At 43.1% G+C, this 24,497-nt stretch overlaps 1 protein-coding gene across 4 annotated transcripts in view; it reads left to right on the top strand.

Moving 5' to 3' along the window:
* Positions 1-24,497, top strand: part of UNC13B (unc-13 homolog B) — a 247,593-nt gene that overhangs the window by 164,229 nt on the left and 58,867 nt on the right. The window contains exon 1 of one of the 4 annotated variants that reach the window (XM_031933998.1): positions 15,446-15,900. The exons of the other annotated variants lie outside the window; for them this stretch is intronic. The gene's annotated coding sequence lies outside the window, so the exon portion shown is untranslated. Of the gene's footprint in view, positions 1-15,445; positions 15,901-24,497 lie in introns of those variants that run through there. 4 annotated transcript variants of the gene reach the window in all.

Raw genomic sequence — 24,497 nt, 5'->3', positions numbered from 1 at the left:
AACTGTGGATAGTACCAAACTTCACATATACTATGTTTTTTCCTATATATATGTATGATAAAGTTTAATTTATTAATTTTAGAGACAGTCTCACTCTGTCCTCCAGGGTGGAGTGCAGTGGTGCACTGCAGCCTCGAATCCTGGGCTCAAGCAATCCTTCCACCTCAGCCTCCTGAGTAGCTTGGACTATAGGCATGCACCACTATAGCTGCCTAAGTTTTTATTTTTTAGTTTTTTGTAGAAACAAGAGCTGTGTTGCCCAGGCTGGTCTTCAACTCCTGGGCTCAAGTGATCCTTATGCCTTGGTCTCCCAAAGCACTGGGATAACAGGTGTGAACCACCGTGCCCAGCCAATGTTTAATTTATATATTAGGCACAATAAGAGATTAACAACAATAACTAATAATAAAATAAAACAATTATAACCATATACTGTAATTAAAGGTATGTGGATATACCTTTAATTATATAAAATTAAATAATATCTCTCTCAAAATGTATTGTACAGCAGGTAATTTTGCAGGTAAGCAAAACAGTGGCTAAGTAGGGACTACCATAATGTCTATTCAAATCCTCTGCTCATTTTTGAATTGGGTTATTTGACTTTTTGTTGTTGAGTTGTAAGAATTCGTTACATATTTTGGATAGAAGTCCCTTATCAAACTTATGATTTGCAAATATTTTCTCCTACTCCTGTTTCTTTTTAATTTTTTCAAACCTCTTTAGAATTTGCCATGTTTTGCCTTAATGATGCCCTAATGTGCAACCTTTCTTCTCTTTCTCTTGCCTATCTCTGGGGAAATTGGCCACAGCAGCCAGGCCTCTGAAGCAATAAAGAAGAGCTGTTTTTTCTAGGGTGTGGAAGTAGCTTGCCTAGTTGGTCAGTGTATTATTAGGGTTCTCCAGTGGGAGAGAACCAATAGGATATATGTATATATAAAAAAGAGTTTATTAAAGAGAATTGGCTTATGTGATTACACGGTGAAGTCCCATGATAGGCTGTCTGCAAGCTGGAGAAAGAGAGGAACAAGTAGAGGCTCAGTCCAAGTCCGAAAGCCTCAAAACCAGGAAAGCTGACAGGGCAGCCTTTAGTCTGCAGCTGAAGACCTGAGGGACCCCAAGAAGCCTCTGGTGCAAGTCCCAGAGTCCAAAGGCCAAAGAACCTGTTCAAGGGCAGGAGAGGAAGCAAATGTCCACATGGGAAGAAAAAAGAGAGCCAGAAAACTCAGCAAGTAAATTTATTCCACCTTCCACCTGTTTTGTTATAGCTGCACTGGCAACTGATTGGATTGTGCCCACCCACATTGAGGGTGAGTCTTCCTCTCCCAGTCCACCAACTCAAATTTCTGTCTTCTGTGGCAACGCCCTCACAACACCAGAAACAGTACTTCCCCAGCCATCTAGGCATCCCTCCAGTCAGGTTGACACCTAATATTAACCATTACAGTCAATGAAAGCATGTTTTGGAGCATCACAGCCATGAAAGCATGTTCTGGAGCTGCCAGCTCATGTAGCATCCTGATGGTCTCAGTCCCTCCTTTCCTGCTTCTCTAATATACACATCTAGCTCTGTCCTTGGAATTCAACCATTTAGGTAAAGACTAAAGTTGTTGGTAGAAAAGAATTCAAAAGATGAAGCTAAGTAGATGACAACGGTGATTTCTTTAGGAATAAAGCTTCAAATTTTATTTTCTTTTCCCCCTTTTTTTTTTTTAAAGACTGAGTCTTGCTCTGTTGCCTAGGCTGGAGTGCAGTGGCCTGATCTCCACTTACTGCAAGCTCCACCTCCTGGGTTCACGCCATTCTCCTGCCTCAGCCTCCCAAGTAGTTGGGACTACAGGCGCCCGCCACGACACCCAGCTAAATTTCTTTTGTATTTTTAGTAGAGACGGGGTTTCACCATGTTAGCCAAGATGGTCTCGATCTCCTGACCTCGTGATCCACCTGCCTCGGCCTCCGAAAGTGCTGGAATTACAGGCGTGAGCCACCATGCCTGGCCCCGAATTGTCCCCTTTCTTCCCCTGCCTTTTGAATATCCGATACCACTGAGTTCCTGATTTCACCTTTTCCTCCCCTCGTGGGCTGAGTTTGTCCCCACTCCCACCTCAAAATTCATAATGTTGAAGTCTTAACCCCAGGTATCTTAGAATGTGGCATTATTTGGAGATAGGGCCGTTAAGTGGGTAATTAATATAAACTGAGGTCATATGGGTGGGCTTTACTCCATTATGACTAATGTCCTTGGAAGAAGCAGAAATGAGGACACAGACACAGAGAGGAAAGACCATTTAAGACAGAGAAGATGGCCATTGACAAGCCAAGGAAAGAGGCCTTGGGAGAAATCAACCTTCTTGCATCTTAATCTTGGATTTCTAACATCCAGCATTGTGAGATTTTTTTTTTTTTTTGAGATAGGGTCTCACTCTGTTGCCCAGGCTGGAGTGCAGTGGTGTGATCTTGGCTCACTGCAACCTCCACCTCCTAGGCTCAAGTGATCCTCCTATCCCAGCCTCCCAAGTAGCTGGGACCACAGGTACATGCCACTATGCCCAGCTAATTTTTTAGATTTTTTTGTAGAGATGAGGTTTCGCTATGTTGCCCAGGCTGGTCTTGAACTCCTAAGCTCAAGCGATCCGCCCACCTCGGCCTCCCAAAGTGCTGGGATTACACCATGCCTGGTCAAAAATAAATTTTTGTTGTTTAAGCCACCCAGACTGTGCTACTTTGTTTTGGCAGCCCTAGAAAACTAATATACCTCCCATGACAGAAGAGGGAAGAAGGTGGCACAAGCCTCAGTATTTCTTGCCTGTAAATCTTTGTTTCCTGAGGTCCACTTGGTGGGAAATGGGGTTTCCAGACTGGTAGACACAGAGCCCAAGAGCCCATTCACAATAGTGTGTCTTTTGTATCTGTTTACTGTTAAATTGTTACTAACAAAATTTAGGGATGGATAGAAGTGCAAAGAACTGGGTTTTTGTATTAGCTCACCCTTAAAATCTGAAAGAACTAACAAATTCATATTTATTGTTCTTCTCAATTATAAAATTAGGGGACAGTGACTTGTTCTCTCTCACAGGGTTTTGGTGAGATTATAGAAAAATCCATTTTTGAGTACAAAGCTGTACAAGCATTTGCTTAAGAGTCTCTAGCCAAGCTTCTAGTACCTTCCAGAACTGTTGACTTTCAGGGATCTGTCATGACCTTTGTAGCCTAGACCTGAGGCAACTGAATGACCCGTCAAAGGTCATTGCTGACCATGGCTGGAACCTTTGCTGCTAAGTGAGGATCCATTGACACTGCTGCTTTTTTGGCTAATGTGGCAAGCAGCCAATACCATAGGATTTCAGGCTTTTATAGAGATCTAGGCCACCAAGTCTCCCCTGTGGTAACAGGATTCCTAGGGTAACTTATCTATGGATGACTCCAACTAGGCTATCTGGTATGTTGGTGCTTCTCTGGGACCACCAAAGAAGAGGGAGAAGTCAATGGAAGCCAAAAGCTGACCTGTGCAATGTGGGAACATTTTCAAAGAGCAGCTTTCATGTACTTGTCAGGAGCAATACTGATATTTTTGTTTGTTTGTTTTACCTCTGAAATATTCTGGACACATTTATGGTCTGGATCTGGATGTTAATCAGTGGTCGATCTATAAACCTTCTGGTTCTGGGCTATGACTGAGCCTGGTGAAGTACAGGATATTGCACCTGGACTGGGATTTGGGGCAGTGAATTGTTTGGAGGGGTGGATTTGGCTCTGGTTTCCAAGGAGCACACAGAACATTTCGAAGGGATGCCGTAGTATCATCAACCTGTCTAGAGTTAGTGAAGGGTATCAGATACTGGCTGCAGGCCTTAGCTCCAACTGTTAGGCATAGTATCTATAAAGGGAGGTACATAGTTAACTCTTACGGAATAAGTCAGATTCCTATACAAAATTACTCGCTTCCAAGTAATAAGCAAAGCACCCTTTCTCACTCCCTACCACCACCTTCTCTGATTCCTGCTGCTTATTTGACCATCCAACCAATGAGAATATTCATTGCTGGCTGTTCCTCTGTTCCTCTGTGAGAAAAAATCCTTTTGCCAAAGTTACCCAAAAGGATGCAACTTAAGTAATTACTTGAGTTTTTTGTTTTTTGTTTGTTTGTTTGTTTGTTTTTTGAGACAAAGTCCCTCTCCGTCACCCAGGCTGCAGTGTAGTGCCGTGATCTCGGCTCACTGCAACTTCTGCCTCCCAGATTCAAGTGATTCTTGTGCCTTAGCCTCCCATATAGCTGGGATTATAGGTGTGCATCACCATGCCTGGCTAAATTTGTATTTTTAGTAGAGATGGGGTTTCGCCATCTTGGCTAAGCTGGTCTTGAACTCCTGGCCTCAAGTGATCTGCCCACCTTGGCCTCCTAAAATGCTGGTATTACAGGCATGTGCCACTGTGCCCAGCAATTTTTCAGTTTTAAATCAAGCCCCTAATAAGTGGGTACTTTTGGGTACCGTTGGGGCTATGTGTAAGACATTTTCCTATTCTCCAAGAGCTTATAGGCCAGAAGGGAGATAGAAATAATTAACAGTTAAGTATTTAAATACTTTTTTCTCTCAGTCACTTTTTCCTCATTCTTATTTCTGTGAAGCTTTCCATAATGTTTTTAAAACTCCCTTTTTTGGTTTCCTATTTTCTTTTCTTCTGTTATTCTTAGTTTCTCCCAATTCTCTTCCTTCCTTAGCTCCTGCCTCATTTCTTGCTACAGTCTTCCCTCAAGCTTCTCTTTCAGTCTCAAAGCTGCATCTCTTCAGCCTCTAATCAATAATCTTTAATTAAGCAACTACTCTATGGAATGTAGCGTGCTTGGTCCTACCTACTGTGCTAGGTAGCCAGTAGGCTTCCAACTGTGTTTGTTTGTTTGTTTTTAGATAGAGTCTTGCTCTTGCCCAGGCTGGAGTGCAATGGTGTGATCTCAGCTCACCTCAACCTCCACTTACCAGGATCAAGCAATTCTCCTGCCTTAGCCTCGCAATTGGCCGGGACTACATGCATGAGTCACCATGCCTGGCTAATTTGTTTTGTATTTTTAGTAGAGATGGGGTTACGCCATGTTGGCTAGGCTGGTCTCCAACGCCTGACTTCAAGTAATCCACCTGCCTCAGCCTCCCAAAGTGCTGGGATTACAGGCTTAAGCCACTGCACCCAGCCTCCCAACTAGCCTTTGTAAGCAGATGCTCCCAAATCTAAGCCTTCTCTTTTTCCTTAGGCTCTATTCTTCCTGTCTAGTTATCTACTAGTTATTTTCACTGTAATTTCCCAATGTTTAAAACTTCCCTCTTGAGCCTATTCCCCTTCCTTTGTTCTCTATTTATATTAAAGTCACATCATTCTACTAGTCACCCACTCAAAATCACGGTGTCACTTTTTATTCTTCGTTGTCTCTTGCCTCCCACTTAGATCATTTGCCAGATCTTGCTCTTTTTTTCCTTGTGGTTTCTTTTATCAGTCTCTGTCTCTTCTCTGTTTCCCTTTGTGTTCAGGTTCTCTTTATTGCTTAGACTATAGTATTAGTCTTCTGATGATTTCGTTGCTTTTATTTTTCTTAGAAGCCATTGTATATATTACTGCCAGATTTGTCTTTCTGAAATAGAGCGTGAGTCATGGCTACCTTTTATACTAAGGGCTCAACTTGGATGTCACATTCTTTGAAGCCTTTCCCAAAGTGCCCAGGCCAAGTTAGATTCTCATTTTTTATCTTTCTATAGCATTTCATATGTAATCAGCTTTGATGTTAATCACATTGTCCTGGAATTGTGTGAGCATTTGCCCTCAAGATTATATATTTCTTAAAATAATATACTTTGTATGATTCTTTTTGTATTGGTGTCAGACATCAGGATAGTGATTACCTTTGGGAGTGGAATTCGTAGTGATTAGATATGAGCACAGGGGGCTTCTGGAGTTCTGGTTACATTGTTTTCTTGATCTAGATCCTGTTTACATGGATGTAAAAGTACACTTTTGACTTGTTTATGTTATAATTATAATGTATATTATAATTCAATAAAAAGTTTAAATAAAAGCTAAACGAAAAATAGCATTAAAATACAGAATAGAGAAAATGTCTAACTCTATATCCTTGATGCCTGGCACCCACTAAACTCTTTGTAGATGAGTCAGTGAGTGAGTGAATGAAGAAGTGAATGAAAGTTTATCTTCAAAAAAATTAATTTTTCTTTGCATTGGTAATTAAATTATAGTCTCAACAGAGCCTAAGTTTGAAATTTGGCTCCACCACTTCTGGCCTATGTAACCTTAGGCTTAGGCAAGTAACCCAGCCCTTTGGAAACATAATTTTTCCATCTCTGAATATCATAGCTGCCTCAGTGGATGGATAATAATATCATACATGTAGAGCAGGGCCTGGCGTGTTGCTAGCATTCAATAAATGTTAATATCCTTTTCTTTCCACACCTTCCTCCTTCTCCCTTTCATCTCATAACCCATGCTTTATCCTCTGCCTTAAATTTCCTTTCCTCTTAGTTTCTACATATCCAAATATTATCCATTCTTTGGATCAAGCTCAGATATCATGCTCTTCACAGAGCCTTCTCTGATTCACATCCAAACCAGCATTTCTAATGCTGGAAATACTTTCCTCTCTCAAATTCTTGTACATTTTATCTGTGTCCCTTATGATACATATTAGTCACTCACTCTAACCTTGCTGAAGGCTGCCCTCACACTTCAGGCCCAAAGAAGAATAAGCACTCTAATTGGGCTAATATGCTGGAGGCAGGAGCTCTGTCATTTGGAACAAACTTAGGAATGAAAAGGTAGATTGAGAAAACTGCTTTGGACTTTTGATATTCATTTTTTTGTTTTGTTTTGTTTTTTGAGATGGAGTCTTGCTCTTGTTGCCCAGGCTGGAGTGCAGTGGCGTGATCTTGGCTCACTACAACCTCCTCCTCCCAGGTTCAAGTGATTCTCCTGCCTCAGCCTCACAAGTAGCTGGGATTACAGGTGCCCGCCACTATAACTGGCTAACTTTTATATTTTTAGTAGAGACAGGGTTTTACCATGTTGGCCAGGCTGGTCTTGAACTCCTGACCTCAGGTGATCTGCCCTCTCTGGCCTCCCAGAGTGCTGGGATTACAGGCATGAGCCACTGCACTTAGGCCTGATATTCGTTTTTCTACCCCCCCTTACACTGGGAGAAATTCAGATGTCTATTAAAAAATATGGGCCCAGGGGCGAGAGTTTAAGTTGCAGACTGTTTGACCTGCCTTTTGAATTGGTTAAAAACCTCTTCTGTTAAAGAGGTCTTTTGGCCCAGCTTGGCTTATCAAGGGAAAAGGCCATGCAGATGTTTGAGTCTAAAGTCTTAGGAATTAAGAGTAGACATTCACCTGGAGTATCTTCTCTGCCTAATATCCCTAGTGCACGTAGGTAGAAAAACAGTTCAGGGAAGACCCGGTTCCTGGCCACTTATTTTCTTATTATTTCGGCTTTCTACATGTGTTTTCCTTGCATACATACAGGCTTTAAATCCTTTGCTAGATAGTACTTGAGGTCAAGAACTGATCATCAATTCTTAGCATCAATTCCTCCTGATACTTATTAAAAACTCAGCAAAGATTTATGGAATGAACACTTAAAAATATTAAGTGGCCAGACACGTCGGCTCACGCCTGTAATCCCAGCGCTTTGGGAGGCCGAGATAAGTGGATTACCTGAGGTCAGAAGTTCCAGACCAGCTTGGCCACCCGAAATCCCTGTCTCTACTAAAAGTACAAAAATTATCCGGGCATGGTGGCGGGCGCCTGTAATCCCATCTACTCAGGAGGCTGAGAGGAGAATCGCTTGAACCCAGGAGGTGGAGGTTGCAGTGGGCCGAGATTACACCACTGCATTCCAGCCTGGGCGACGAGAGTGAGACTCCGTCTCAAAAAAAAAAAAAAAAGTTAAGTGGTGTTACAAGGCCCTAAATAATCGGTTGCAAAAGAAATGATTAACTCTTTTAACTAAAAATAGTTGCCACAGGACTTTAAGAAACAAGCCCTTTGGATTAGGCTGATCAGAGACATCTTCTCAGAGGAATTCCCAGAGGATACTAAGTTAGCAGTTAAGTATCAGGAAATGGCCAAGAAATAAAATAACATGAGCTTCTAAAGATGGAAATCAAGGGATAACTTGCTTCCTGTGTTTGCAAGCATATGTCATGGGGAGATCCATGCCCTCTTGCAAGTGGCATATTGTGTTCTTCCTGTGGACAATGCAGCTGCCACTATGCCCTGAAGTGCAGTCATATTGTAAGACTTCAGTAAAACTTCCTGAAGCCAAAGGGAAGAGGTAAGTTGTAGCCCATTCCTTAAACTTCTTCTTCTCTTTGCTGGTTGTCACCTTCAAGCATGCTAAGGAAATGTGTTATTCAGTCCTCACCTGAGAACACTCAGACTTAAACAGCCAAAGAAGACAAATTAGGAAGATCATTTTAGGTGAAAACCAACCTCCTGGAGCATTTATTAATGACAGATGAGATAAAACCGTTGACTGATTTCTCTCTAAAATATTCTTCCTTCTTGGCTTTTTTATTTTTATTTTTTTTTAAGAGACAGGGTCTCACTCTGTCACTCAAGCTGGAGTGCAGTGGCACAATCATGGCTTATTGTAACCTCAAACTCCTGGGCTCAGACAGACCTCCTGCCTCAGCCTCCAAGTAGCTGGGATTAGAATAGCTACAACTACAAGGACCTGCTAGCAGGCCTGGCTAATTTTATATTTTTTTTTGTAGAGATGGGGTCCTCCCCATGTTGCCCAGGCCGGTCTTGTATTCCTGGCCGCAAACAGTCCTTCTGCTTCAGCCTCCATAAGTGATAGGATTACAGGCCTGAGTCACTGTGCCTGGCCCCACCTTTGGTTTCTTCATAGCATTTCTCTTTCTCTGCTTGCCCCTTAAAAACTTGATCATTCCCAGGCTTTGTTGTCTACCTCATTTTTTCTCTAGTTAGTCTCATCCGTGTCCTAACCTGTAACTGATAAATCCCAAATTACTGTCTCTACCTCAGTCCTCTTTCATGAGCTCCAGACTTTTTTATCCAGCTGCCCATGGATATTGTCACCTGAATGTTCATAGGCACTTCATACATTGTGTTCACACTGTACTCATCATCTTTTTTTTCTCCTTTACTTCCTCTTCTATATATCCTTTCTTACTAACCCATCAAACATAAAATCTAACACTCCTTTCCCTCAGAATATATAACATGGGTATAACAATGCCTCATAATATAACATTTCCCCCGTTAGGTTATGAACTTCTTAAGGGCAAGGATTGTGTCTTTTCATTATGCCTGTTAACAAGATGTTGTTACTTAATAGGTATTCATTTATTTTTTGTTTTTTATTTATTTTATTTTTTTGAGAAAGGGTCTCACTCTCGTCACCCAGGTTGGAGTGCAGTGGTGTGATCATGGCTTACTGCCACCTTGACGCCCTGGGCTTAGGTTATCCTCCCACCTCAGCCTCCCAAGTGTGGGACTACAGGTGTACTAGGTGTTTATTTATTAACTTTGTAAAATATTTTTATGTGGAATTGTAGTAGTAATTCTGAAAGGCACTATATTAGCTTGCTAGGGCTACCATAACAACGTACCGTAGACTGGGTGGTTTAAACGAGAAATTTCTTGTCTCATAGTTTTGGAAGCTAGAAGTCCAAAATTAAGGTGTTGGTGGGGTTGGTTCCTGCGGAGGGCTGTAAGGGAAGGATCTTTATAGTCCTTATTGACTTGTAGATGACCATATTCTCCCTGTTTCTTTTCACATATTCTTACCTCTGTGTATCCCTATGTTTAAATTTCCCCTTTTTATATCATATTGAATTAGGGCCCACACTAATGACTTCGTTTTAATGTGATTGCCTCTTTAAAGGCTCTATCTCCAAATAAGGTCACATTCTGAGGTGCTGGGGGTTAGGACTTCAACATCTGAAATTTGGGAAAACAAAATTTATCTTCATTCGTTTGGGCTGCTTTAACAAAATACTTATAAACCGGGTAATTTATAAACAACAGCAATTTATTTCTCACATTTCTGGAGGCTGGGAAGTTCAAGATCAAAGCACTGACAGATTCAGTGTCTAGTGAGGGCCTATGTTGTGGTTCATAGGCAGCACCTTCTCACTGTGTCTTCATGGTGGAAGGGGCAAAAGAGCTCCTGTGGACCTCTTTTATAAAGGCACTAATCCCATTCGTTAGGGGTCTGCCTTCATGATTTATTCACCTCCCCAAAGGCTCACCTCCTAATACCATCACCTTGGGGGTTAGGATTTTAACATACAAATTTTGGAGTGACTCAGACGTTCAGGCAATTCAGCCCATAACAGGTACCAAAGTAGTTTTTCATGTTTATTTACACATCTTATCTTCTGACAAAGCACTTGGAAAGGTTCCTACCTTCTCACCATCCTCATATTTACTCTCTGATGGCACTCTAGATAGAGCCATCTGGAAACAGAAAGGATGAGATGGCACCTTAAGTGAGTTCAAGGGCTTTGCTTTGACTAAAGTTAGGGTATTGGGAAGCCAAATTCCTCTAGACGTGGGCAGGTCAAGAAAGAACTTTGATAACATGGTAAAAAACTAGGACTTTTTTTTTTTTTTTTTTTTTTTAGCACAGTCACTCATGGATTTTTAAGAAAATGAGTGACAAAAACTTATGTACATCTTAGAAATATCCCCCTAGCAAATTATGCATCATGGATCAAGGGTAAAGAGGAGTGAGTGGGAGGTGGTTCTGAAGGAGTGGAGACTAGGGAGAATGAATATTTTGCAATAGTTGAAGTCAGAAATAAGCCTGGACTAAAGATTGCAGAGGAGACATTGATAGATAAGAAGGTAAGATAGATTACGACAGAGGCACAAAGGGCTTTGCAGGGGCTTCTCTCACTGGGCAAAGAATTAGAATATATGAACTCCAATGATCCAGCGTCTGAGCAGAGAATAATCTCTGCATGGAGTTGATATGGGTGAGCTGGCAGCCTAGGGCTCTAAACACGTAGTTCTCTCTTCTGACTTATCTAGTTGAGTGCTTCCCTTTCTTTCCACCATGCTTCCCTCTTACTGTCAGAGATCTCCAGTGGAGGATACGTCTCCATTAAGTCTTCTTTTCCCCTTTGTACATTAGCTACCTTCCTGTAACTCAGTACCTCATATCAGATATTTTTGAACATTTGGAGAATCCTATAGGGAAAAACCCACCTCTCTGGGGTCCCTTTGTTGAATCTCAAGACACTTGAAACTCATCTACTGGCTCGGGACGTATTTCCACAAGACTGTAGAAACAGGGGCCTAAGCCAAGAGAATTCTCCAGATTTGAGTTTGCCCTATATCTTATTCTTACATATATCTTAGAACAAGCCATAAAGAACTGAGAGGATATTTGATCAATATGAACCCAGTTAGTTTCTACTTAGTACAAGAGGTTCGTTTCTCCCTGGGATTTCAAACTTTGGATTCCTTTTAGAGGATCCTCAGTATATGGCCTCTTTGTTTCCTTCAGGTATAGAGATTGAGGCAGGGCCAATGCACTCTGTGGCTTGGGCTGGGAGATACATATATAAACAAATACTACTTTAGGACTGGCATTAGTCCTAAATCTGGGAGCTGTGACTTTTGATCAGGTTTATGTGAGAGGGCAGTTAGACATTTAGGTTTCTTATGACCATGAATTGTTAATTATTTGATCCTGAAATAGATGTGGGGCCACAGCCTTTGGAGGTACAGGCTGAAAACCTAACTGGTTAGCTGGGCAGTTCCAAGAAGTTTATCAGCTCCTTATGTTCAAGTTTCTGCTAATCAGGGATGGTCCTTGACCTGATTGTAGGACTAAGACTTGTCAGCAATTTATGACTCTTAGGGCCTGCCTTGCAGCTTGTCGGGTCTGATTAGGTAACAAAGCAGCTATGTCTTAGTGCATCAGTAAAGTCAGCACATCTCTGCCAGGCTCGTCACTCCCCTAGGACGGCATGCTCCTCAGGGAAGGAGGAGGATTACCTCACGTTGCCCATCATTCTCTGCTGCATATGGTTTCTCCGTGGTGTAGGGAGGGCATCATTCTACAGAGGGGAAAATGACTTTTCTTAGCCACCAGAAAAACCATCCTCCTCATGAAATAAATCCCAGCTGTGTGACTATATGTCAGGCTTTTCAGGTTGCTTCTGGCTTTCCTTAGCAGTAGAGAAGGAAAACAGTCACAAGCTGACTCCTGCATGATATAGACATTGGCCGCACCCATCCTTTGTACCTTGCATCTGTGTTGTTGTTGGGAAATAAGGTAAGCACCTGCTGGTCCTGACCCAGCCTGTCTCTAGCATTGACACCTGAAAAGGCAGGCCAGGTTTGAAGCTGGCATATTGTTTGCTTCTGGACCAGTTGTATCTGGCGTCAGGGAGACTTAGGCTGGTTTGTATGAGTGGGGAGAATTGTGATTGGTGAGGCCCTCCTCCAGTATTCCTGTGACACCACTCAGTTGCTTTAGCTGAAGATGAATTTTGTATGCCAGGTGGTTTTCTGACTAACCCACCCATTCGGCTCCCCTTTAGAACTCCTGCAGGTCTGAACCTTCCCACAACTCTGCATGAGTGTCAGTGTATCATGTTGAATTTCCATCTTGACTCATCTGTCTCTAGGCGAAGATCCCTGCAAGGATTTAAATTGGGAACCAGACCTTGAGAATGTCTGTTCAGAGCATTTCACAGTTTCTGGATAAATGCCTTTTCCTTCTTAACCCAATCTGTTTTTCCAGTTCTGCCCAGCTAACTCCTGAGCAGCCTACTTTGAGGAAGCTTCCCAACTGAGGTGGGTGCTGTGCTATTTCTTAACTCTAAAAAGCACCCCATCCTTTCGGCCTACTCAGGCTTCCCCAGGGCCAGATCCACTGTGACGAGGGGGCTGCATTGTTGTTCATGTGGCTCACGAAACAAATTGCCTGTTTGTCCCAAAGAGCTTGTCTACTGAGGAGTCCTGATGTCCTTTGGCCATGTGGTGTCTGGCACTCTGTGGGCCATGTAGAGCAGTGGCAGAAGTGGCCATGCTCTTTTACAAGAGCTTTCACTGACTGTTTACCACTTCCCCACTTACTCTGTTTCTTGCTTTTGCTGGAACGTGGGAAGGTGGAAGGATACAAAGGTAATTTGTGGTCAAAGCTGCATGAGCTCTCCTGTGAAGTTTGAAGATTATAACTGGAGATAGCAGATTTGTTGTGCCTCATATGCTAACCACATCTTCTACTGCCTGAGCCTTTGTTTTTCTGGGAAGCCCAAGCTGCTTAGAAAAATGGGCTGAATGTGTTTGGGTGACAAACAGGGTTCCATTAGCCTCAGGAATGCCATCTGGAGACCTTAGCCAGGGCTTGGGGACACTTTGTCAATTAGGCAGGAAGAAGTAGGTTCCTTTGGCAGGGTCCTACCTCTGGGGAATCTTTTCCACTCTTGAAAGTTTGAGCTTCTTCTTAGCCTAGGAAGCCCGACCAAACCTGATAATGACAGCCACTGTTCTGGGCTCTTTACGAGTGGCTGCAGATTTGGGGGAGGGCATTCTAATTTAATCAGTCTTCCTATATTTCTTGTTTTAAACCTTTTACCTCCTTCTTCTGGCTGAAGGATGGGAAACTCCACAGTAAATTGGCTGTGACTTCCACAGAAACTTGACAGTTTTCAAGTTATTTTTTTCCTCTGTATTTAGATGTGGTTATAGTTGTGCTGTCAGCCCTTATCTCTTCTGTCATCTAGCCAGCTCCCAACTAGGTTAGGAGGTATGTGCTCTGCTGTCAGTGTTGGCTGCATAATGAGGTGGATGGCTAAGAAATGGGTTGTTTAGCATCTCTTGGAATCTAAATTTTCTTCCTTGGTTGAGGGGGAAGCAATGTTATTGGAAGAAGGCAGTAGGGAGGCAAATGTTGGCTCTGAAATCAACCCTTTCTTCTCAGGATCTTGGAGAAGCCAAATAAATCATTCTTAATTTAAAAGCTTGTTTTATCTACCATAAAGGGCTGCAGGTTCTGCAATGACAGATCCTAGGATGGCCCCCATAGACTGAGTACCTGATTTGTGGGCTAAAGAGGCCATACTGTATTGTGGATTGCCATGAGGAATGTTGCAGGGCAGCAGAAGTCACAAGGTTTGAGAACCTGATTTGAACATGCTGGGTAAATTAAACTTGCCCACCTACTGTTGGCCTAAGGAGGAGGAGGGCCTTTTCTCATTAGATCAATCTCAGGGGAGGTAGAAGAGGAATGACTTCACTGGATTGTTACTGGCGGATGAGAGCTCTATATTGAGAAGGATTCTGAGGTTATCTAGGTTCGTTAAGCGATGTTTTTCATGTCCTGTGGTTGCAAAGTGGAAAGGGGATATCATGTTTCATGTATTTTGGATTTTATTCTCCAGAGTTTCAAGGGGTCCTGGCTTGTGCCTGGACATTATGTTGCAGTGAACAACTTGAGTGTTCTTTGAAGATAGGGGCATTCAATTTCCCAGTGAATCCTAACTAGAATTGTTGAATTATTAGGAATTAGAGTCACATAAGAGCTACCTGGCTAGTGAGTCTCCAGGGAGATAGGGCATCCATTGGCAAAGAAGGGTTATGAAATTTGGGGTCATAAAAAGGGCCCTGTACCTTAGGCAGCTTTGTGGTCACTGTGGTATCATTTTAGGTTACTTTGTTCCTAATTCTGGATTCCAAAACCATCTTTGGTCTAGGCTTCTGCAGTACAGAGTTCATCTCAGCTCACCTAACTTCCCCTCCTTCTCCCTGGTTGTTGCTTTGGCATAGCCTGAGGGAGCTCTTACTTTCCAGTTGGTTCTCTTGTGGCGGCTGTTCAGTAAGAACTGGACTAGATGTCTACTCCAAGAACATGGCATTGTGTGATTTTAACTGCACTTGATCACTGTACCTATTCTTCAGCTTTGCCAAATGCTGACAACAGATTATATACACACGAAACCAACCAACCAACCAACCAACTTAGAGCTCGTCTCAGTAGAAGGGAAGACTCCCTTTATATTGTGCTCCAGCATTTCCACGGCTGGCATGCTGCATTCTGGCTTCCCTCTGAGACTAGGAGCTCCTGAAAGTATAGGTCGCCATCTGTGTCTGTTTATATCCTATAGCCCAGATGTGAGAGAGGTAGATAGGGGAAAAGAAAGGAGGGAGGAGAAGAACAAGGGAAGGAAATGGAGGAAGGGAGAGAGTAAGATCTATATTTAGCGAAAGGGAGAGACACTCACCAAGGGTGTGTGAGTGAGCTTGCTGGCAAGGGTTGTGTGTGCGTGAGTGTGCTGGGAAGGGGGTGTGTGCGCCAGGAACGTGTGAGGAGGGCTGGTGCCCTATGGGAGGTTGCAGGCAGGAAGCAGCTGGAGAGGAGGAGGAGCAGCAGCAGGAGCAGGAGCTGCCCTGCTTTCTGCCTCAGTCTCAAAGCCCAGAATCGATTGAGTTAGAATTCCACATCCAGTTGAAGTTTGGCTGCTGTTGCCTTCAGCAGGCTGATCTTAGAATCCCCCTTGCCAGAGAGGTGGACCAGATTAGATTTCTACGTTTGCAGCCAGTGAGACTCCTGCCTAGCCCTTCACTGAGGGGTTTTTTTGCAGGGCATTGTTTCTATCATCAACTTTGTACCGTGGAGCCAGCCAGCTGGGTGCAACTGAGAATAATAGCTCCTTGGCTCTGTTTGTCGGTTGGGCAAGCAGTGGAGTTTTGGCTCAGAAAGTTCATCCTGTGGCTTCTCTGTCAAACCAAGAAGTGCTCCTGGATGGATTTCCTCTTAAAGACAGCATTTGCATTCTAAAACTTGAGAATTCATGATTTTAATGTGTGTGTTTTTTTTTTTAATTTCTTTAACCCTTATTTTGGTTGCAGCAGCAAGGTAAGTGGTACCGAGTGTGTATGACTGACTGAACGACAAGCAGGGACAAAAGGAAAGCATTTGTGGGTGGAATATGGAGCAGCTACATTAATTACATAACTGCTTGAGTCAACTTGCTGGTGAGGGGGGTCATTATAATGAGTGAAAAGTAGCACACGCGGCCCTGGGGTAGAATCTTCACATGCATGTGTTTGTGTGCTGATAATCTGACCATCCATTCCTCTGTGGTACTTTATGTATATAGATAACCCAGCCACCCTCTGGATGTGTGCATACTCATATACAAATAATCTGTTTCTCCCTTTTGATGTGTCCGTATGTGTTAATGAATAAATGACCTGTCCATTCCTCTCCTGCATGTGCATATGTATAGACAACTCATTCATTCAGCTTGCATATATGAATATGCAAAATTCATCTCTCCCTACTTGCACATACATATATAATCCATCCCTTCATCTCCTGTGTGTATGCATGTACTCAAATAACCTTTCTGTTCTTGAATATATTCTGTATCCTTTCCACCCTTCCTGTGTGTGTGTGTGTATGTGAGAGAGCGAGAGAGAGAGATAGAGAGAAAGAGGAAAAACCACCATCCTAATGTATTAATTCATCTCTTTCATGTGTGCATATGCTATATAAACAGAAAAGTCATCTTGAGTTTTCTCAGTCTTGAATGTATGCACACATGCGCAATAAGCAGTGTGTCCACTTGTGTCTTGCATGTATGATAAAAGAGCACTAACTTTGCAGATTGATGAAGACTCACTTTTAAATCCTAGCTATACTCAATGACCTTGGTCAAGTCATTTAGCCTCTCTGAGCTTCATTTTTCTCATCTATGAAATCAATATAATCAGAACGATAACAACAACCCTTCTGCCTCACAGGGTTGTTGTGATGATAAAATAGGAATCATATAAACTGAAAATTCTAAACAAATATAATCTCTTACTACTATGTGTCCCTCTAGTATGAGTTGGATAGGATAGCATACTCTTGGTCCAGCTGCACTGAAATTATGTTCTTGTCTGTGAGAGGTTGCTAAGCCTTCCATGTGAAGGGGAAGCTTCTGTTGAGGTAACCAGGTTTATCCTGTGGTTTTCTGCAGAGTATTGGAAAGAAGCAGGGTACCATGAAAGGGTCAGGTTGAGAGGGAGAAAAGCTCTCATCTTCTGCAGGTTGGGGCCTTGATACTTTGTTCTTTGTAGCCTTGAGGAGGATTGAACCTCACACAAAATAGAAATGGGCTGCTTCCAGCCAGGATCAAAGTGAGCAGGTGAAAAGATGAGTGAAAGAACGTAACATTCGACTGCCTCTGGGATGACAGTGTACCCTTTACAGTGAGCTTCTACTGTCAGCTTTGGGAGGCTCGCCAGAGTATTTCCCACCCCGGAATTCTAGACCCGTGCTGTTCAATGTGGTAGCTACTATCCACATGTGACTTCTGAGTACTTGAAATGTGGCTAGTCTAATTTGAGATGCATTCTAAACATAAGATACGTACCAGATTTCAAGAACTTAGTATTGGAAACAAATGCAAGTATATGATTAATAATTTTTTATATTGATTACATGTTGACATAATACTTTGGCTATTGGGTTAGATAAAAGATATTAAAATTAATTCTACCTGTTTCTTTTTTATGAGACTATTTGAAATTTTAAAATGACACATGTGGTTCACATTATATTTCTTTTACTCAGTGCTGCTCTAGACTCACCCATCACTAGCACAAGGATTGGGGCAGCTTTTCCAACTCGGGGTGGGGGATGGGAGCCCCGTCACAGCATCCCTGGGATAACAGGAACCACAGCAGGGCCTCTCCCTGCCAGTCTCATACACTGGAGAGATACCAGCTAATTGATAGTCTGGCAGAGACCAGTGCTGCCTTGCCCCCACCCTCTTTTTTTTTTTCCCTCTTTTTTCTTTTTTTGTCCTGAGTGAGTTCCCAGATAATTTTAAGTACAATTGGGGAAATATTTCCACCTTAGTTTTACAATGAAAGAGGATTGTAAGCCATCAATCTAGAAGGAAACCTAGAACTTGAATGCGGCATGTTGTCATGGAAACAGAAATGGATGAGAACATTAGGAGACCTGAATTCTAATTCAGCTCTGCCATCAATTCATTTTTCTTTCCATGGCAATGAATTATCACTGTGTGACAGGCATAGTAATGCCCTGTTCTAGGCACTGGAAATTCAGAAACAAAGAAGACACAGCTTCCAATGTAATGGAGTTCACACCCGCTGTGGGTCTTTGAGTAGGAGCCTCCCATCTAGTAGTCTGCCACAGCAAAGCAGAGTAATGACAACAAGGGTCTCATTCTAGGTCAAGGGCAGTAGGGCTTTTGAGAAGCTAGAGTACCTGCCCTGCCTAAAGACTTTCAAATTCAAAATTTAGGAAAGCACTATGATGATAAGACTACTCCATAGCCTAAATCACAATGTAATGTGAGATTCCAGGCCTAGATACCCTCTAAAGGGTTCGTCCAACTATATTCTGGTTTCTTTTATTCAATGACAGGGTTGGTTTGCTTTGGTTTTTTGTTTGTTTGTTTGTTTTGAGCACAGGCAGTGTTTTAGGTGCTGAGGATACAGTTATGAACAAAACAAAGTGCCTGCTCATGTTGTAGGATGCAGAGGTCGGGGAGGGAGACAGATAATGAACAAGCAAACAAATATATTATCTATCAGTTGGGAATAAGTTCTGTGAAGGAAATTCTAGAGGAAGAGGATAGAGATGGGTTTTTTTGTGGTGGGGTGTTCAGTGAGTAGATTCTCCTGCGCTCGTATCTTTTTCAGTCTACTCACAAGAGCAGAAGGTAGTAAGGAAAAAGAGGGCATGTGAGTGTTAAACAAAAAATTATTTTGACGCTTGTTAAATATGGTAAGACAGACTTTATGTGGGGGGACGACAACACTGGGATTTTGTAGTAGGGGTGAACGATTGAGCTCAACTCCAAATATAAGGAAAATTAGGAATTTAGCCAAGGAGCAGGGTGGGGGATCAGTGGATGGAAATTACTAAGATGAAGTATCAAAGGGGATTTTGGCTAAACTTACTTGACAGGATTTTTGCTGAAGGCAGACCAAGGTGGTAAGATATCAGGGGTAGGGGATAAGAAATTTGGTCAGATATCAAGCATAGACAGATACTAAGGGTGAAAGATGAGGAATTTGATCAGAAATCAAGGGTGGGAATTTTCACTAAAATGACCTAGCTGAATTCTTGTTAAAACTGGACTAAATGGGCCAACGTCAGGGGCCTACTCAGAAAGACGACTCAGAGGAGCCTGACTCATGTTTGGACAAAGAAGAGTCTTTGTCATGGGTTAGATTCTGGGTGTGATTGTATTTGTTGTATGGTTTGTTATACTCCTTGGTATAATAAACCTTGCTACCGCTGAAAGGGAGCCCTGGGCAGGGCACAGAATAGCCTGCTCCCCTGCCTGGCATTCAGTCTCCGTTATGAGGTATTGATATGCCCGCCCTCTGAAGGCTAGGCCCGCCTTCATGCCACTGTCTTTTAACTGTATGTTACCTGAGATTGTCTCCCTTCTTGGATATAGAGGCTTGAAGTTTTCTTTCCCTTGTATATGTCTAGCTTCTGGCCTATAAATGAGGCTGCTTTTAATGCTGATGAGGAGGGATGGCAAGTCCTAGGAACTGCAATACTGGGACCTTGCTAAGCCTTTGATCTAGGGCATTTCCCATTCCCTTTGCCTAATCTCCCTTGCCGTATCTTGTGCCCTGATCATTTTGATGATTAACATCCTGAGAATCCCCATACCTGCTGTGGCCCTAGAAATCCCTTCCTCTTAGCCCATATTAGCCATACAGCATAATTGCCATATGACCCAGAAATGCTCTGCCCTCTGTTCGGGGGCTCAGAGCTCTTGAATTGCTGCTTGCTAGGATTGTTTCACACTAACTGAGAAGCTGCTTGATATATGTACATCGAGCCCTGGCCTGTTCCCAGAGGCACCCTGGTTGTTTCCTCTAAGCCAGATTTGGGTCAGAAGCAATTTTTACAAGGAATAGTTACATTCCTAATCACATTTATATGACAAGTCAGAGAGAAGGATAAAAGAATCAGCCATTTCAAAAAACTGAGGTGTTTTATTTTCGCTTTTTGGTTGGTAGGCTGGTGGTGATGCAATGTGGTTTAAGAGGTCTACTCCCTGCAGTAGTTGTTAGCGTTCCATCATTAAAGCTTTAATCTTTTTGATTAATTCATTTTGTTTTGATGTGCTACCTTTTCAAATGCGGATATTCCTTGAAAGGGCTGCCTTATTTTTCCTAGCCTTAGGCAGTCCTTAGGAAAAGAGCACAGAAAGGTATGGTTTTTTTTTTTCAAAATGCGTGTGTATGAAATTTGGAGAGTTGTCCAGAGTCAGTAGGCCTACAAGGTAGGGCAGAGTGATAACATTGGGTGCCCTAAAGGAAACCCCAAGGCTAGGTGGACTCCAGAGCCTACTTACCCCAGCTCAAACATTACTTTTCTGTGGCCTTGTCTGCCTCATTTTGCTGGGCCTCTGACCTCCTTTCCATTCCCAACTCCTAAATTAAATCTTAATTTGTTTTTCTTTTCTTTTTTTTTAGACAGGGTCTTGTTCTGTCACCCAAGCTGGAGTACAGCCTCAACCTCCTGTGCTCAAGCGATCCTCCCACTTCAGCCTCCCAAGCAGCTGGGACCACAGGCACATGCCACCATGCCCAGCTAATTTTTTATTTTTTTGTAGAGATGTGATCTCCCTACCTTGCCCATGCTGGTCTCTTAACTCCTGGGTTCAAAGGATCTTCCTGCTTTGGGCTCCCAAAGTGTTGTGATTACAGGCGTGAGCCGCTGTGCCCAGCTAAATGCTTACTTTTTATTATAACTTTTATTATAATATGTATCACTTTATACTGTGATATAAAGTGATACTTTCTCTCCAAATCTTAATATATTAGAGAGCAGGGACTGCATCTTATCTCCCTGGCACACACAGTAAGTACTCATGCAGTTCAACTGACTTGGAGATCAAATGGTCCTTCTTACAGTTTGCTCGCTGTCATTTCACTTCTGTGGACAGTAGTAGCAAAGAGAGGCTGGGAAGGAGGTGAATTGGGCCTCCTGTCCCTGAGGGTTGCCCTTTCAGCCCATTCTGGCTTCTGATATTCAATTGAGCTCAGCACAGTGACTGGTTGGTCCTCTGAGCATCACATCGAGCTCCATCCCCTGCTTCAAAGCCCAAAGACTGGATTACTAAGTGAGTTTGGTGCCCCTTCTGTATCACCAGAAGAGATTCTTGAGTTCAAAGTTCATCCCAGGGCAGTGGCTACCAACTCAGAAGAAGGTGTGGAGGGTTTTGTTTGTTTAATATGGAAGCAAGCATCTTTGTTTGAGGCTGGGAGAAGTTGCTATGGCAGCTCTAGTTGAAAATTTCGTATTTGTCAGTAACATAGGGAACCAGGCAGCTCTGCCTTCAGTCCTCAGGAGGCCACAGGAAAGGACTCTGAACCCAGTGGCTATGCCATTTGCCCTCTGTGTGGCTGGCCAGCTAGTGTTGTAAGCACTGCAGTTTGGGAGGGAATACCTTGTAAGATGTCCAGGAAATGAGGCCAAGTATGTCTGGAAGGCTGGGCACGGTGGCTCACACATATAATCCTAGCACTTGGGAGGTGAGATGTGCAGATCACCTGAGGTCGGGAGTTCGAGACCAGCCTGACCAACATGGAGAAACCCCATCTCTACTAAAAAAAAAAAAAGTATGTCTGCAGTATTGATCTGAGGGGCAGAAGCAGATAGGCCCCAGGTTAGCCTGGTCTACACTGAATCAGTAGCAGGGAAGTCAGCTTCATTATTGTGCCCGACAAACTGCCTTATCTGGACCGAAGTGAGGCTGGCCTTAGAAGACCCGGCAATGAATTCTGGGCCTCACCACCATTGGAAAGATAAAGCTTGGCTCCTATAGCCGTTTGTCCCTTCCTCATGCTTTCAGGGTGTCTGAGAGATGGCCAGCCTCCTGACACTTGAATGGGGTGTTGGGAACTGAATGATTTACTCCTCCTTCTCCTTAACTTAAAAAGAAAACTTGTAGGAGAAAACAGGACTAACTTTAAGGGTGACACTCTCTTCGTAGGATTCCAGGCACTGCTGCAGACCATTAGAAGGGACTGGGAAAGGCAGGAGTCTGGGGCAGAAGTAAAAGTCATGGCTCACTCAAATTGTGCCATTTAGGTGGTTGGATGCTTGCTTTAGATATGAGTTTCCTGACTTTGTTGACTCAGATACTTGCCACATCAGTAGCAATAACAACAGGACAGTGTTTTACAGTCTACTAAGTACGGATCTCGCATTTTAGCTTTATATAATAACATTCCTGTAATTATCTTCCCCATTTTACAGATGAGGAAACTAATTCACAAAGAGGTCAAGTGTTTAATCAAAGGTCACTGGTGGAACAAGACCCAAACTTAAGTCTCTTGATTGTCAGTCCAGTAGCACTTGCTCGTGGCTTCATGTAGTTGTATACAGAGCTTCCATCTTGGTTTACTAAGCTTACTAAACAATTCTAATTTTTTTTTTTTTTGAGACAGAGTCTTGCTCTGTTGCCCAGGCTGGAGTGCAGTGGTACAATCTTGGCTCACTGCAACCTCTGCCTCCTGGGTTCAAGCAATTCTCCTGCCTCAGCCTCCTGAGTAGCTGGGATTACAGGCACCCGCCACCACACCCACCTAGTTTTTGTATTTTTAGTAGAGAGGGGGTTTCACTATATTGGCCAGGCTGATCTCAAACTCCTGACCTTGTGATCTGCCTGCCTTGGCCTCCCAAAGTGCTGAGATTACAGGCACGAGCCACTGCGCCTGGCCGCAGTACTTCTTTTTTAAAGACAAACTTGAAAGGCCACTTGGCAGCTCCAGCCCTTGTAGAGCCAGGAACATTGTTCAGGGCTAATACCAAGAGCAAATCAGGGATACCCAATCCCTACATGGTTGGGGAGAGAAAAAAAAAAAAAAAGATTGTCTTTGGAAATTCAGGTTTTGTCCTTGTGGAAAGAGAGAAGGAAGAATTTGACATCCGCTAGACTTGGGAGCATGGTCTACCTAGGCAGCAGGGCACCAAGCCCAAGCCCCAGAAATTCTGGTTGTGCACATAGTGCATCTTTGCAGGCTAGACTCAGTTGGCCAGATTAGGGGCGTGGCTGGTGCTCGCCCCATGAGACCTTGAGATGAAGCAGTAATGCCTCACATGATGGATAGGGTTCTTAGATGAAGAATTCCTCAATGAATTAGAGTTGTTAGATAAGCTGGAAAGAAGAGGAGAGATGTGAAATGGGAATACATGCAGTTTTTGTCTCTTGGTTCTTGGCCTAGTTATTTCTAGTAAAAAGAATCAGCTTCATCTTTATCTCAAGTCTTCTGACTCGTCCTTCTGGTTCCTCCTAGTCTGGGGAAGCACAATGCTTTTAAATTCCAGGCCCACAGACAAGATGTAGGTGGTGGCCTTTCCTGAAAATGGGTTGCCATGAGAGCAGTCTGCCTGTGTTCTTTAAGGCATTTTCCCACTTTTAGGGTTAACTTCAGTACTGGGAAAATAAAAGGAGGCGGAGTTTAGAAGATTTAGAAATCTCCATCAAATCTAGAAAATAGGGAAAGCATCCCTGGTCAAAGAACATGAAGAGTAGCATGTCTCCCACCAATCCATCTTACCCCTTCCAGGAGACCTAGGAGGACTGGAGTGTTGGTTGTCCCATGTGCCTCCTGGATCTCTGCTTTCCCCCTTGTACTTTCCACTCTACTGCTTCCATCCACTCTCCACATTCTCGGTAAAAAGGGAATGTATTCTCACTCCACATGAGGTAATCATAATCTCTGCCTCTGTAATGCAGTCACCAATAGCTTAGGGTGTAGGGACTAGACTGGTGGCAAGTCTGTCTTTACCTTATTGGAGAAGAGTAAAGCACCCTGGAGCCCTCTGTGAGGTAACCCTCCCCCACGTGTCCCATGTGATATTCTCTCTAGGCCAGGCAGAGGGGTAGAGCAACCCTTTGTTATTAATACTTGAGCAGTGGACAGTGTGCTGGACAATCACTTATTGCGGTGCTCTGAAAGATCCTCTGCAGGCCAGGAAAGCCAAACCCAGATATTGATTAGCTGCAGCAAGCCCTTAGAGAGTATTAAGTGGAGCTCAGGAGCACCAAGCTAAGCCTAAACCTCCTTCATCCCCCGTTGTGAGTGCATGATACCTGTGTCTTTGGCTACCTGCCTCTCTAGATTTAAACATGCTAAATGCCACCTATATCTGGACAGTGTGTGCATACTGTGCCACTTTATTCTAGAGTTAGGTAAAGAAATATTTTTCCCGCTAAGTTTAAAATACTTGCCATAGTCCTTTCTCCAAGTTAATGGTTGCCATCACTCAACAAAGGGAAAATACTTTGTGCTATAAGCACAGGCAGAGGTCAACTTTTGAGTAAGTGGAGTCTTCACCAGAACAACAAACTGGAAAAGAAAGAAAGAAACATTCCTTGTCTTGTCTTTTACTATGTATGTGGTTCGAACCTTGGTGGTTAAGCATTTGTTTGTTTATTTCTGAGCCAGACTCCT

Source organism: Piliocolobus tephrosceles, chromosome 14 (assembly GCF_002776525.5).
Source record: "Piliocolobus tephrosceles isolate RC106 chromosome 14, ASM277652v3, whole genome shotgun sequence".
NCBI classification, from domain to species: domain Eukaryota; kingdom Metazoa; phylum Chordata; class Mammalia; order Primates; family Cercopithecidae; genus Piliocolobus; species Piliocolobus tephrosceles.
Note: the sequence above shows the minus strand (reverse complement) of the source record. Positions and strands in the feature narration are given on the sequence as shown.